Raw genomic sequence first — 11,638 nt, 5'->3', positions numbered from 1 at the left:
GTTTGAAATTCATTAAACTTGGCATGCTATCATGGAGCAGCATCAACATGTCGTGGTTCAAATTTTGTCCCATTTGGGGCAGGTTTGGGTATATGCTTCTCACAAACCGGAGCTTCTCACAACATGCATGATGGTTTTCGATAGGGAACGTCCCACCTTTGGGGACGAAACGATATCCATTGCCTCTTATTGCTTTCAAGGTTTTTTCTCGTGTCAGCATAGAACAACAGGAGTGTTGTGTGAATTTTTGTGATTTTCCGGGGTTCGTTTGGACATTTTTATGCATTAACTGAGTTTTCAATGCATTTATGTGCATAATTCAAATTTGAACTACATGCACATGGTCCAGTGCATATAAATTGGTTGCAAAAACAAATATGTGTCCTTGGGTGCATGCTTAGGTCCCATGCAAGAAATGGGCATGAATTTCAAACACCGGTGCACTGTTGATTGCCGCAAAACATTGAGATGCCTGGTTTTTAAATTCTAGTTAATCCAAAACTTGTCTGAAATTCATGAAACTTGGCATGCTATCATGGAGCGGCATCAACATGTCGTGGTTCAAATTTTGTCCCATTTGGGGCAGGTTTGGGTATATGCTTCTCACAAACCAGAGCTTCTAACAACAAGCATGATGGTTTTCGGTAGGGAACATCCCACCTTTGGGGACAAAACGATATCCGTTGCCTCTTATTGATTTCATTTTTTTTCTCGTGTCAACATAGAACAACAAGAGTGTTGTGTGAATTTTTGTGATTTGTCAGGGTTCATTTGGACATTTTTATGCATTAACTGAGTTTTCAATGCATTTCATGTGCATAATTCAAATTTGAACTACATGCACATGCTCCAGTGCATATAAATTGGTTGAAAAATCAAATATGTGTCCTTGGGTGCATGCGTAGGTCCCATGCAAGAAATGGGAATGAATTTCAAACATCGGGGCACCGTTGATTGCCGGCAAAACATTGAGATGCCTGGTTTTTTAATTCTAGTTAATCCAAAACTCGTTTGGTGCGCAGGTTCACCGAGAAGCGTGCGAGATGTTCACCGCAGGGTTTGTGCATCTCTTGAACGCAAACGGTTCAGTGAAATAGTAAAGCGGCAGAAAATAAACCAAAAAATATACGTGCTGCCACACGCCCCGTGTGTCGTGCGAGGAGGCGTCAGTTGACGGGACGCATGCGAGCAGTCCGCCGCGCAGGCATACCGGGAGGCGTGCGTGCAGGTGTGTGTATTGACGGGGAGGCGTGCGAGTAGCCATGTGAAATTATGCTAGGAATGGCAAACGTCCACCGCGCAGGCTCACTGGGAGGTGAGACAACTTTTGACTGTAGCCTACCTCGCTCCCACAGGTCCGTATTAATTGCGCAGCCGAGCTGCCGGCCATAATAGGCGGCCGCACCCCCGGTCCACAGTGGTCACCGATGTCTGGACTTCGGAGTGTATGACGATGCCGCCGAAGCGCACCTTCGGAGGGAGTGGTGACGCCGAGGCTACTGAAGCACCCGCACAACGTGTCAAGCTGGCCATAGAGGTTTCTGTCGCCACCGACGAGGTCTCCCGCGGGCAGCAGCACGACCTTGAGTTCATCGGCGCAGTTGTGCCCCCCCCCTAGCCGGAGCCGGAAGTCAACAGCAACTCCGGCAACAACTGCGACTCCGACGGAAAACCGGTCAGTCACCTACATATATGTTTGTGCCTTTTTTCTTCCTAATCTTGAGAATTGATTTCGAATGTCCTACATGTTATGCCATTTTTTCTTTCATATTGGTATGTACACAGATGAGGCTCCGTCTAGCGCCGCCGCCAGATGTAGATCTTGGACTCAGCTATGCGGCCAGAACCGCCCCCTGGACCTGAGGAACTAGTAGAATCTCTGGCGGACCGCATCAGCAATCTCCCGGATGTCATCCTTGGGGAGATCATCTCCCTTCTCCCCACCAAGGATGGCTTCTTCACACAAGTCCTCACATCTCGGTGGCACACCCTATGTTGCACCGCGCCTCTTAATCTCGACTGTCGTCAGCTATCTGTCGATGATGATTTTGAACTCCCCAGAGCCATCATCTCCTCCCACTGGGGCTACGTTCAACGCATCTGCATCCCGGCATGTAACCTGCTGGACATACCCTGCATGGTGGCTGCCTAGATGACATCCCGTCAATTCAATAAACTACAGTAGCTTGAGTTCTACCATTACTACAGCGATAGGTTACCACCAATAGCTGCATCTGTGCCCTCACCACCGATGCCCATCTCATTGTTTTCCTCCTCTCTCTACACCGCCAGCTTGACCCGGTGCCATCTAGCAAACAATATGGTACAAATGCTTCAACTGCCACTGCTGAAAAAACCTGCGCTTGTGTTGGTTCATCTGTCAGCTGCCCTGCACTGGAGCGTTTGGTGCTTGTTTTTGGAGTAGGAATCGATATCCCTTGTCTCAAAATAAAGTCGCCTCACCTTGTAAGCATTGGAATTAGTATTGAAGGACATGAGCTCATCATCGAAGATGCCCCTTCACTTCAAAGGTTGGTCCTTGATTGTTGTTATAAACCTAAGCAAATAAATGTGGTCTCCGTGCCTAAACTGGAGACCTTGTGTGCAATTCGTGATCCGTTTAAATGGTTCGAGATGGTGTTTGCCTCCACACCTACTGAGGTACTGTATATTATTCACGTACACTTTTGTAATTTGCATTTTTCATTTGTGCGCATAAGTTAAGTATCATCTTGGATTACACTTTTCGTGTTAATATTATGTTATATGCTCAATCAAGTGCTTGTCCATCATATCAGTGGTGGTGGATTCTGTCAAGACCTTATGTATCAGTATGTGGTGTTTTGATCACAACATCATTATTTCCTTGCTGCAATGCTTTCCATGTCTGGAGAATTTGTATATAAAGGTGATGATTTGACGCACATTGAAAGCCCATATATAATGTACTATAATTAATCATTCAGCTATCACTCTTTCAACATAATCTTTTTTGGACATTAACTGTTTTCAGTCTTCATCTCTATTTAGGCAACAACACATGGAGAAAAAGGTATAACCAATCGATGGTTGATGAAGCACGGGGATTTTCTCAGATCTCATGACATTCGTTTGAAGACAGTAACATGGAACGATATTCATCCAACAGTGCAAACACTAGCTTTGTTAGATTCTTTATGTTGAATGCGAGGGCACTATTGTCCGTGAGGATTAAGTTTTTCAACAAGAAATTACTCACGGTTGCAAGTGTTGAAAAGCATAAAAAGAGGTTTCAGGTGGACCTAAGGGCTTCTGAACGTGTTCGGCTTCTATTTACAACAGCTTGTGGTCATCATGGAGCAATAGAATTATTGTATTGGGATCTTGATTTTATGGATCAGACTGATATGTTTGATTATAACTGTCGAAAACTTTGGTTGAGTTAGCTGTCATTGTCCTCTTCAATCTGGGTTATGTGTAAACCTGATGAAGAATTAATCCTTGTGCCTTTGTACCTTTTGTACGCTGGAGTTAGACATTGTTACCCTTTTCAACTAGGGTTTGACCCACATTTTCTTTCATACTGGGCCAATGGCTTGCCATTTCTTTAATTAACACATAACTATTATAAGCATTCACAACATAGGGAAAGAGCCTCACTCTCATGGGATCCTTGAGATCTTTGTTCATTACAGAACCGCAAGTTCTTAGCACCCACCAGCACCCACGAACTTATTTTCAGCTAGCACACCAAATGGGTTGTAATTCTTAATAAGAAAAGCTGCATGGTAGTGAAAAATTTGGATTTATCATTTGGGACCCATGAGGAAAAAGCCTATCCAGGGCGGTGCCGACTCGACAATAAACATTGAGAAACCTGGTTTCAAAATTACTGTAAATCCAAAACTTGCCTCAAAATTATGAAACTTGGCATGGTGTTATGACATAGCACCATCATGCTGTGGTAAAAAGTTAGTCCAATTTGGGACAAGTTTTGGTACAAACTTCTTACAAACCGGAGCTTCTCTCAAAAAGGCTCATGGTTCCGAGAGGGACCTTGTCACCTATGTGTGTGAAACGACATACGCTGTCTCTTCCGACCTTGATTTATTTTACAGAGGCAACATTCAACTATAGTAGCGTCGTCCTAAAAATATGAAATTATTCACAGTTTGTTTTGCCTTTTAATACATTATTTGAGTTTCCTAGGCATTTTGGAACGTACTTTGGTGTGTGCAAAGGTCATGTGTGTACTAGCCACATATGTAATTGGATGTTCAATCTGTTTATGGAATCAAGTCCTAATAAGTTATAAGTACATATGTTGTTGTTCTGTGTGCAATGGCATTGCACACGGAGCATACTGGGGAACCCGTCGGTGATGACTTCATCAATCGCTGACAATTGTATACCACCAAGCATTTGCCCACAACACACATGACCTACTAGCAGCAATCGTCTGTGTTATTATCAGTCTTCGCACACATTTCTGATTACAGACCTCTTTGCCACATATAACACACATCTTGTTATATTGAACCATTTCTGTTCTTTTGGCTCAAAGAAAACAGTTTATCCAATTGAACCACGTGACGTATATTGCACACACCTTGATCTGGCTGACCGTTTCTTTTGTGTTGCCTAATCACAAGCAGTTCATCCGAGTGAACCGTATGTTGTATATCGCACACACCTTCATCTGGCTGCCCATTTATTTTGTTCCTCATCATCGCAAACAGTTAATTGAACTGAACTGTATACCCTGCATCGCACATGCAACCAAAATCTGAACTGTGTTTGATGCATCCCCCATCGTAAAAGTTTTGAACCTTTTTTGACAATTTTTTTACACCACTGTTTGCGATTATTGCATCTCACACAGTTTCGTCGAAGGTTCTCTGATCGTAGTGTCATGTTAGCAGCATCCTGTAGTAGTGGCATAGATCGAGATTAGGATTTGTCACTCCGATTATCGGAGAGGTATCTCTGCGCGCTCTTGATAATGCACATCACTATAAGCCTTGCAAGCAATGTGACTAATGAGTTAGTTGCGTGATGATGCATTACGGAACGAGTAAAGAGACTTGCTGGTAACGAGATTGAACTAGGTATGGTGATACCGACGATCAAATCTCGGGCAACTAATATACCGATGACAAAGGGAACAACGTATGTTGTTATGCGTCTTGACCGATAAAGATCTTCGTAGAATATGTAGGAGCCAATATGAGCATCCAGGTTCCGCTATTGGTTATTGACCGGAGATGTGTCTCGGTCATGTCTACATAGTTTAGGAACCCTGTGACGCCCCCAATTCAACCGTACACTAATCATACACGCAAATGTGTACGGTCAAGATCAGGGACTCACGGGAAGATATCACAAGACAACTCTAGACACAAATTAAAATAATACAAGCTTTATATTACAAGCCAGGGGCCTCGAGGGCTCGAATACATAAGCTCGAGAACAAACGAGTCAGCGGAAGCAGCAATATCTGAGTACAGACATATGTTAGACAAGTCTTGCCTTAAGAAGGCTAGCACAAAAGCAACATTGATCGAAAAGGCAAGGCCTCCTGCCTGGGAGCCTCCTAACTACTCTAGGTCGTCAGCGGCCATCACGTAGTAGTAGGCACCCTCGGGGTAGTAGTAGTCATCAGTGGTGTCGTCTGGCTCCTGGGATTCGTCATTTGGTCACAACAATCGGGTATGGGGGAAAAAGAGGTAGCGAAGCAACCGTGAGTACTCATCCAAAGTACTCGCAAGACTTACATCACATCTAAACTAAGTATGCATCTGTATCAAACGAATGGGTTGTATCTGTGGACTAAACTGCAGAATGCCAGAAGAGAAGGGGAAAGCCTAGCCTATGGAAGACTAGCATCTTCAAGCATCTTCAAGCATCTTGTAGCATATAGAAGAGTACAGATCAACATAATGTAAAGTAGTAGTAGGGTTATCAACCTCGGCCAGAGATCCTTTCTCGACTCAATGCGAGAAAGCAATCCCAGAGCCATACTATCCATTTATCACCTCAGGTATCCAGTTCTAGTTGTATCGATCGGGATACAACTCCAAGTGTCCGTTGCCGTAGGACAGGCTATCGATAGATGTTTTCTTCCCTACAGGGGTGCACCAACTTACCCACCACGCTTGATTAACTCCGGCCGGGCACACTTTCCTGGGTCATGCCCGGCCTCGGCCAAACAATACGCCGCAACCCAACCTAGGCTTAATAGAGAGGTCAGCAGGCCGGACTAAGCCTATGCCTCCAGGGGTCATGGGCCATCTCCCCGGGAACTCCTGCATGTTGCGAGGGTGGCCGGTGAGCAGACCTAGCTACCTCCTTCAACAAGGCAGGTGCTTACGCAGTCCAACTCGACGCGCGCCGCTCAGTCGCTGACGTCTATTAAGCTTCGGCTGATGCATACGACGCAGAGGCCCCTCGGATTAGGCCAGAGGCCCCTCGGATTGAATGTCCAAATGGTAGTCAATTAGGAATGCGCGGTAACAAGCAGAGACTCACGAAAGATGTGACCCCGTCGCCCCGTCTCGAGGACTTGCGGCAAGGGCTAAGAATGCCCAGCCACGCCTCGTAAGAATCTCACGGGCACCTTCCAGGTCAACCTGACTCCACATCACTCGCAAATAAGCTCGTGCGGGTTCCCCTCAAGGCCGACCCGTCTTTAGTAACATGGTTCAGTGTAAAGTCATAGTAACTAGAGTAACCGTGTGTCTAACACCAAGGGGAAAACCTGAGGAATCACCCCCGGTGAATTCCACTCGATGTAACCATCAAGGTGAACATAAGAGGATCCACCCTCGAGGTTCACACTTGAGGAGTTTGCATGACAGAGCCGTATCGGAAGTGGTTAAGGAGGAAATCACCCTCGATGACCACAACCGTATAACTACACTACAGAGATCTCATCAGGAGTGATCTAAGGGGTTCCACCCTCAGCACTCGATGGTAACTCTACAGAGTCGTACAACTAGGGGGGTGATGTGCGGTGTTGGGGCCTGGACGTCGATCACGTTGATCGAGTCATCAAACATAAAGCAAGGCAACTGGGACAAGGTGGGGGTCACTGATGGATCACTAACCAACCTATACTAAGCAGTTTAGGATAAGCAGGTAAGGTAACAATAAGTAGGTAACAAAAACAGGCTATGCATCAGAGTAGGATCATACAGAAAGCGGTACAATTCTAATGCAAGCATGAGAGGGAAAGGAATGGGCGATATCGGAATGCTCAAGGGGGTTTGCTTGCCTGGAAGCTCTGCTGAAAAAGAAGAAGTGTCGTCGACACAGTCGATCACAGGGGCGGCATCGGTCTCAGGGTCTACCGGAGAGAAGAGGGGGAAGAAACAGTCAATATAGAGCAAACAGATGCATCACTAAGCATTACATGATGATAGACAGAGCTAGGCTTGTCCTAACGTAGTACTACACGTTGTAGACGGAGGGGATAAACATCCGAGGATGAATTCCCGGCATTAGACGAATTCCAGACAGATGGAAGAGAGGGGGACGGTTCCATGTTCAGCATGCTAGGGGCATTTTACAGGTGAATGGACCGCGCATTCGGATCCGTTGCATTTTTCTGAGCAACTTTCGTATAGAAAACATTTTCATCGGAGTTATGGTTAATTTCTAGGAATTCTCAAAGTTTTTAAAAGTTTTCTGTCTATATTTAAATTAACAGAATTATCAGAATAGGAATATGACGTCAGCATGACATGGGGATGATGTCAACAAGTCAACAGACTCGCTGATTAGTCAAAGTTGACCAGTGGGTCCCACTGGTCAGTGACTGGACTAATTAGTAGTGCTTAATTTAACTAAACTAAGTTAATTAGCTAGTAGGCCCCACCTGTCAGTGGCTAATTAGATTAACTAAATAATTTTTAGTTATTAAAACGTTGGTTAAAGGATTGGGCCCGCATGTTAGTGGCTCTGCGCTGCCCAGCCAGCATGTTGACTAGGTCAACCAGGTCAGCGGGGCCCACAGGGCCCACTACTCAACGACACTGGGGGTGGCCCCCCGGTTCAGCCAGGTCAGCACTGGCGCCAGGGTTGCGCCGACGAGGCCATTCGCGGTGGCCGAACACCGGAGAGGGCTCCGGCGAGCCTTTTCACGGCGGCTCCTCGCCAGAGTTAGCCGGAATAGCGCCACAGTGGTCCGTTCGTTGCGCGTGAGGCGGCGTTCGTAAGTCGGTGATGTCACGCGTCCAAAGCGGTGGTTGCAGGGGTCGGGGGTGGTCAGTCGAGGCACCGGCGACGAGTGGGGGCGGTGGTGTTCGGGACCTCGTCAGGATCGCACTACGGGTCACGGGGTGGGGTGCGGCAAGGCGCGTTCGAATGGCCACTCGGCTGCGCGTCGAGTGATGGTGGTGGCATTGCCGGACCTGGCCGGAAACATCGCCGGCGACGATGTCCGCGGCGGAGTGGCTACGTGTAACATCCCAAATTTTATATTTGGAATGTTATACATTAGATCATGATGCATATCATATTTTATTTTGTATTTTGGTTGATCCTAGAAATTCTACGCAACTCAATGACCCACGGAGAGAGTTGGGGATTTCGTTATTTTCATATTTGAGTTTTCTCAAATTTTAAGAATAGGATCATTTGATTTTATTTATTTTATCATCAATTATTTCTATTAGAAAAATATGAGAGAGGGAATAAAATGACTTTCCCAAAATAAAGAAATATTGAGTATTTAATAATAAAATCAAATAAGATTTTATTTCAGAGTTTTTCGGCGTTTTATTTGAATTTAGGAAAAATGTGTGTTTTTCAAAATTGCATTTACGGCCCAAATAAATGTTCACCTTGTGCGGCTTGATTTTAGAAGCCCGTGAAAATTTATTTCAGAATTTTTGGAGTCCGTTTAGTATTTCCTTTTATTTTTTCTTCCGAGCGGAATAATTAAAAAAAAACGAACCGACTTTGGGCCGTACCCGAGCGGGACACCGCCCGGGGGCAGCCTTTAAATAGCGCTGCCCCGAGTCGCCCCAGCCCATCAGCCCCGCCTCGATCCATGCGCGCCGCCGGAGCCGGCGCCGGCGCCGCCGACGATCCCGCCGCCTGAGGTTCGTCGCGCCTCGATTTTTGTGCCGAAAAAAATAGAGAAAAAAATAAATTCGGCGTTCTTCGTTTTTCTTTTTCTCAGATTAAATCCGCGATGTTTCTGATCGCGATTCCTGATCCGATTTTCATTTTAGTATAACTTTTCGCTCGTTTATCAGAATCAGGCGATTCAAGCGCCTAGAGTTTCGTCTCGAAACCCTCTATCCGTTTAACAAACTTAAACAAGTTTTTGTTACTGTAAAATTTTTCCTAGATCCATATTAGTAGAACAAAGTTGTTTTCTTTCGCCGTTTGTCTTTCGTTGCTTCGTTCGATTTGATTCTTTTTGCCAACCGGAGTTCTTAAGTTGAACCTTCTGGTTAGATCTCTTATTTGAGTTTTACCTGAGCATTAGATGAGTACTTATTGTATGCTTGTTTGTTTGTATGCGATAGAATACCCGGAGTGTGCCGCCTGTTACTTCGAATTGTTAGGTTTCGCGGATCATCAGCAAGGCAAGTAACACTTTGATCATACCTTTTCTACTACCCAGTTTTATTGCATTAGATCAATCCTCACACATTGCATGATTAGGATCTAATTAAATTGTGGGATGGGAAGTAGATGAGGTAGTACCTATTACCTATTTATTATCAAACCTTTGGGAGTTACTTCCACGTTTGCTTATTATGCCATGCTATGCTAGTAGACGTGGATTGGGTGAGTGAAATCCATGACAGATGTGAGATTGTTAATTAATGGTTTATCTAAGGTGGCAACTTAAACACACATCTGGGTGGATTGAGGCACCTGGGTATTCTAGGACTTGCCTATTTTCTTTTGGACCGCCACCCAGGCTCAAAGGGATCATGAGACTATTCATACTAGAAACTTCTGTGTGCAGCCACAAGCTATTATGGGCTCTAGCATAGTTGACTAAGTCGTGCGAACTCTTACAGTGGTAGACTAGCAGATGTAGGGGATGTTGGTGGTACGGTCTACCCATCGTAAGGTGCTAGCGCTTCTGAAAGACTATGTCTCGGTCATCCGTCTTCTGAAACACCATGTAGTGCGAGAAACCAAACGGAGGCGATCGAGTCTTGTGGGGAAAAGTGCGCAAACCTCTGCAGAGTGTAATAAACTAATCATGGTTAGCCGTGTCCCCGGTTATGGACATCTTGAGTATCTAGTACTTGGATTATCATGTGAATCTCAACATGTTACTCTAAATTAATTTTGATGGGTTATGTTTAATGATGATTTTTAATTGGGATTGAGAATGCTGTCAACCATTCTCAATGTTTAACAACCACCATGATAGTAATTAAATTTTATTAATTTGAAATAGGGAAAAATTGGCTTTACGCAAAACTGTAACCATAGATCTTTCCACCAGCCAAATATGCATATAGTATAGCCGTTTCATTCATTACTCTCTATGTGTTACATTGCCAGCATATTCCATGCTGACCCGTTTCGGGCTGCAACGTTAATGTTGCAGACTTTTCAGACGATGATTAAGGAGTTTTAGGTCGTGGTCCTATACTCAGTGATGCCGTTGGAGTTGATGGACTCACTTATCTTCCAAGCCTTCCGCTGTTATCGTTATTATATGGCCTTAAGCCATACTTATTGTAATAAGTTCTCTTTTGAGACACTCAATGTAATAAGTGTGTGATTGCTACTCTGCTATAAATCCTCCGAGTACTGTGTGGTGTCAGCATTACTGATCCAGGGATGACACCGGAGCATAGAGATCAGACTGTTTGAGGTCTGGTCGCTATAGAGATGGTATCAGAGCACACGCTGACTGTAGGACACGACCACTAAGCTAAAGAACTAGATCACTATTCACTCTCTTCTCTTCTGACCTCTCATCTTTTCTACTCTTTAGGATGGCGGATGCAAGGAACAAGTTCACACAACCGGATGAAGATACACCCTTTGGACGCCACTTGAAGGAAGTCACTAGATACCTGAATATAGGAGTACCAAGCTTCATGGGAACCTACAACGCCACTTTACCTGAAGAAGAGCGTTGGATGATTCAAGTTCAAGTACCAGGAAGGACGTTCATGCCAGTCACGGAGCCCATAGAATTTTCTTTTGATGCACCAACTTGGAGTCTAGGAAAGAGCATGGCAGCTCACATCGCCATGGGACGCATTGGAGAAGTCTACCGCAAGGATCTCAAGGATACTATCTACCAGATTTGTGGGCGCCGAGATGAACACTGGGAGATGATCAGCACCAGGAAGGATAGATCAATCGCAGCTTTTATCCAGGAGCTAAATCAGCACATTTGACGATAGGAGAACCAGATGTGCACCGACATGATAGACCTGAAGAAGGCAAAGACTAGAATCAAGGAACTGGAGGAAGAACTCAAGGCTACATGTGAAGATTATGAAGAGGAAATTAAAGTATTGGTGGAGAAGAATGACGACCTGATCAAGAAGATTGGAATATTTATGGGAGACCCTATGCCAGTAGATGAAGACGAAGAACCCCAGGAAATCAGCCCGGAAGACTACATCATCATCGAGGGCACCGACTCAGAAGCAGATAGTAGCTGTAA

The 11,638-nt window shown here is 45.0% G+C and overlaps 1 pseudogene; it reads left to right on the top strand.

Annotated features, from left to right (window-relative positions):
* Positions 1-1,834: 1,834 nt before the first annotated feature.
* Positions 1,835-11,638, top strand: part of LOC147975232 (uncharacterized) — a 45,607-nt pseudogene continuing 35,803 nt past the window's right edge.

This window comes from Triticum urartu, chromosome 4A, assembly GCF_056163025.1.
Source record: "Triticum urartu cultivar PI428250 chromosome 4A, HENAU_Tu73, whole genome shotgun sequence".
NCBI classification, from domain to species: Eukaryota; Viridiplantae; Streptophyta; class Magnoliopsida; order Poales; family Poaceae; genus Triticum; species Triticum urartu.
Note: the sequence above shows the minus strand (reverse complement) of the source record. Positions and strands in the feature narration are given on the sequence as shown.